The sequence below is a fragment of the Pristis pectinata genome, chromosome 3, assembly GCF_009764475.1.
Source record: "Pristis pectinata isolate sPriPec2 chromosome 3, sPriPec2.1.pri, whole genome shotgun sequence".
NCBI lineage: Eukaryota > Metazoa > Chordata > Chondrichthyes > Rhinopristiformes > Pristidae > Pristis > Pristis pectinata.
In genome coordinates, this window is record NC_067407.1 from 7,763,238 (window position 1) to 7,768,096 (window position 4,859).

At 43.9% G+C, this 4,859-nt stretch overlaps 1 pseudogene; it reads right to left on the reverse strand.

Annotated features, from left to right (window-relative positions):
• Positions 1–4,335: 4,335 nt before the first annotated feature.
• LOC127568912 (U6 snRNA-associated Sm-like protein LSm6) lies at positions 4,336–4,608 on the reverse strand (annotated as a pseudogene).
• Between the last annotated feature and the right edge of the window lie 251 nt (positions 4,609–4,859).

Here is a 4,859-nt window from a genome sequence, read left to right on the forward strand (position 1 = left end):
CTGTAAATGCCTCTTACAGTTTAAAAACTGCCCAAAGGAAATTAAAGTATCTTTTAAAATGTCATTAAAAATTAAATATAATTAAAAGCATTTACAAATGCTTGCAAATAATTAAACATATTAAAATGTAAAATAATATTTAGCTTCACTTATCTTTCTTCACAGGATCAGGATTCCATTTATTTTATATTTTCATACTTCCTTCCAGAGAAGCCCATCAAATTCATTGAATCCCTCTGAGCACTTATTCCCCCATTCGGTTCTCAGTAAACTATTCTCTTTCAAATTCAAAGTTGAGTTTATTGCCATATGCACAAGTACATGTTTGCACAGGTGCAATGAAAAACTTACTTACAGCAGCATCACAGGCACATAGCATCAGATAAGATAAGGTATAAGATAAGGTTTCTTTATTGGTCACATGTATATCAAAACACACAACGAAATGCATCTTTTGCGTAGAGTGTTCTGGGGGCAGCCCACAGTGTATAAGCAAAATTCACAAGAAAAACATAAATCAAATGTAAATTATACACAATTTTTACAAGAAAGAACACAATTAGAACAAAACAAAAAAAAACATTACAGTGCAAAGTGATGAAAGTGGTCATAGTGTTGCTATTCTAGTGATTAGGGTTGTGCCGGCTGGTTCAAGAACCAAATGGTTGAAGGAAAGTAGCTGTTCTTGAACCTGGTGGTGTGGGACTTCAGGCTTCTGTGCCTCCTGCCCGATGGTAGCCGCAAGAAGATGGCATGGCCCGGATGGTGGGGGTCTGAGTGATGGATGTTGCCTTCTTGAGGAAACGTCTCGTGCCTATTAACATTCCTTATTGTAGTCATCCTTGACATAAATCTCGAGGTCAGATCAGAAGCACATTCAGACCCTCTCCTCTACAGGTCGATGATGAGTCCACCTACAGATTATGAGGTCCAGTCTACGGATAGATGACCTCCAATTCACCTTACAGTCCCTCATTTGTCTATGCCTATACAATACTCTGGGACATGCTGGGTCATAAATGTCTACTTAAAGGGCTTCAACAATGGGGGCTCATGGTCTTGTTACAGGAGCCTGAAGATCCACACCCAACGTTTTAGGAACAGCTTCTCCCCGCCTCCCACCATCAGATTTCTGAACGGTCCATGAACCCATGGACACTACCTCGTTATTCCTCCTTTGCACAATTTGTTTTGTAACTTATCGTAATTTTTATATCTTGCACTGTACTGCTGCTGCAAAACAACAAATTTCACAACGAATGTCAGTGATAATAAACCTGATTCTGATAAGGTGGGGGTGTCAATGGTCAGAGACAATAAATACATCCCAGGTAAAGTCTGGTAAAGAAATGTTTGTGCGCCTCTGCTGAATTCTAAGAGGAGAAAAAGCAGTTAACAACTTCACACCATCCCAAGGAATGCACCTATTCAGAACTGATTATCATTTGTCGTGATAATTTAATTAAGTAGTGTCACAGGCACTAAAGACCACTTAGTATTCGACTTGGGTTAATTTCCACACCATGGTTACTGAACTGTCACAAGGAATTTCATGGAAAATAATCTTAATTAACAGAGAAGATATGTAATATACATTTTTAAAATGTGTCCCTGGAGGACTCCATTTACTGTGTAATGACCGAGCACATCATTTTAAACAATCAGTTATACTGATGTCAGGGAATGGGAATCTATTCAGGCACCCAGGGCTAGCGTCAAGTGCACCCACATCAGATGGAGCACAGCTGCCTGAGAAGTTCCCTCTGCCCTGTAGTACTCATCCCACCTTGGCTGTTGACCTACTTTTTCCCCAATGGAGCATTTTATCCTTCTCATTTCCAGCTCCCTCTCTCTGAATGAGACTGTTACTTTGGAAGGAAAGACTAGTACCTTTCTAGACCCCAAGATATACCAGTGCGACTCACAGCTAAAAGAATAAGATCTTTATTAATCACATGTACATCGAAACACACAGTGAAATGCATCTTTTGCGTCAAGTGTTCTGGGGGCAGCCCGCAAGAGTTGCCACGCTTCCGGCGCCTACATAGCATGCCCAGAGCTTCCTAACCCGCACGTCTTTGGAATGTGGGAGGAAACCGGAGCACCCGGAGGAAACCCGCGCAGTCACGGGAAGAACGTACAAACTCCTTACAGACAGCGGCCGGAATTGAACCCGGGTAGCTGGCGCTGTAATAGTGTTACGCTAACCGCTACACTACCATGCCTGCCCACTCATGAAATATTGCCAATGTAGGAGACATGGCAGCCAATTTGGGCACAGCAAGCTCCCAAAAACAACCTCCCCTACATCGGCGAGACCAAGCACAGACTAGGTGCCCGCTTTGACATTCACCTGCGTCTGTCCGCCATGGCCATCTGGAGCTCCCGGTTGCCAGCCATTTTAATTCCCCTCCCCATTCCGACACCGACATGTCCGTCCTCGGCCTCCTCCACAGCCAGGTTGAGGCCAAACGCAAACTAGAGGAACGGCACCTCATATTCTGCCTGGGTAGTCTACAACCTGACGGCATGAACATGGAGACGGTGTGAAATTGGAGTTATCCAGTTTCAGGCAACCTGTTCCCCCTCTGTCTCTTTTCTCTCTCCCCCTGGTTTACCCAGTTCCTCCTACACGGCCCCCACTCAACCCCAGCCCCCATCACCCGGTTTCTTTCCCCTCCTCTGCCCACTCTATCTGCCCATCAGCCACACACCCCTCCCACTGGGTCCTCTCCCCCCCCCCCCCACTGTTCCCACCTGCCCTCTCCACCTCCCTCACTCGGTTCCACGCTCCACCTTCCTCTCCTCTCAGACACCACCATCTTCAGCCCTTTGTCACCTCCACCTCTCACCTCCCAGCCTCTGGCACTATTTCCGCTCTCCCCTCATCCATGTACCTATCACCCCTCCTCACCTGAATCCACCCATCACCTGCCACATTTCCCTCCACAGATACTGCCTGACCCGTTGAGTTCCTCCAGCAGTTTGTTATTTGCCCCAGATTCTATTCTCTCTTCTCCCCCCCTCCCATAGGCAGAAGATACAAAAGCCTGAAGGCACAGATTCAAGGACATCTTCTACCCCGCTGTTAAAAGACTCTTCAACGGACCTCTTGTACGAAAAACTCCTGATCTCTCAATCTACCTTGTCATGGCGTTTGCACCTTATTTGTCTGCCTGCACTGCACTTTCTCTGTAACTGTAACACTATATTCTGCATCCTGTTTTCCTTTTCACTGCCTCGATGTACTTGATGTATGGAATGATCTGTCTGGATGGCAGGCACACAAAGCCTTTCATTGTATCGTGGTACATGTGACAATAATAAACCAATTACCAATGATCAAAATCAAGGCCAAAACTGGAGGAAAGTAGAGATCTCAGTGAAAGTGGTCTAATATTTTCTTCGGTTTTATGAAAGACTACAATGAAAGGGTTTGGTACATTGCGGCTCCCGAGCTAGGTGTGATTTATAACATCAGTTCTGCCCTTGGATTACCAAGTGTGATGGAGTCGGAGCCAGAGTACAAAGCAGAAGGATTCCCAGGAGGTCTTTTTATCTCCCTTTGCCTTTGTCCAATTAAATTACTGAAGTCATGGGTAATTGACTAATTTTACTGCAGTCTTCATGTGTGACTTAAAGCATCAAGATAATTTGCTGACAATAAAGTAGCAACATTTCTATAACAGCCTTTGCATACTGAGAGACCTCTCTTAATACTTTAATGGGTTGTGGATAATGAGCTATCTGTTTTACCCCCAGAGTTTACTGTTCCAGTGTGCTCCTGAATGGCACCTCTGGCTCTGTTCTCTGTCAACATGACCGAACCTGCACGAAGTCCCCTGCACTTTTCAGCCCCGTGATCACTGTCCTGCAATGAACATAGAACACAGAACACAGAACACTGAACACGGAACACAGAACACAGAACACAGAACATTTAACATAGCACATAGACAAAAAACATAGAACAAGGAACTCAGAACAGTACAGCACAGGAACAGGCCCTTCGTCCCACCATATCTGCACTGACCATGTTTTTTTTGTATATCAAGTCCTTTATTCACAATATTTTCAGCAGTATATAGCTTCTCCCCAAACATGCAGTTTAATTGTACTCAATACTTCCAAAACAGACCAGTGCTTGCCTGAATGAGACATCACGTTTGACGGATACATCACAGCCATTATCTGGTAAACCAAAATAAAGACAAGTGTTTTCAAAAAAAAAATTAAATCATTCTTATTCAAGAAACCATCAGTTGTGTTGTAGAAAACAAAATTTTCAAAAGTGCTAAAGAAAAGATCTTTGTTACATAAAAAACATTTTGTCTTTCAAATCAAAAACCCAACTTCAGTACACAATATCCAAAGTCTTCTCTTCTGCTTGCTTAAGTACAACACATTGTTGCCTCAAATAAATGCATCTCCATACTTGTTCTTAAGTTGACTATTTACATATTCTGTCTGTTCCAATGCTATGTTCATATACCCATCCAAACAAGCTAAAACACCTCAGTAATCCACACCCGAGTTCAGTTTGACCACCACTAGTCTTCCTATGATCTGTTTTAGAAAATCACTAGGTGTTTGCTTTCGCAGGCTCATTGTGTGTCTTTTGACCTAAGCACCAATGATTCAATTGGAACGTAGCCCGAACAGTTCCAAACCTCCTGGCACCCCGGATCCGCCAAGTGATTCAAACACACCCCAGGCCGTTCCAAATCCAACCCCTGACCTCCACTGACCATGATGCTAATCTGAACTAATCCTATCAGCCTGCACAAGATCTGCACAAGGCAGGCACGATAGTGTAGCAGTTAGCATAATGCTTTACAGCGCCAGCGACCCGGGTTCAA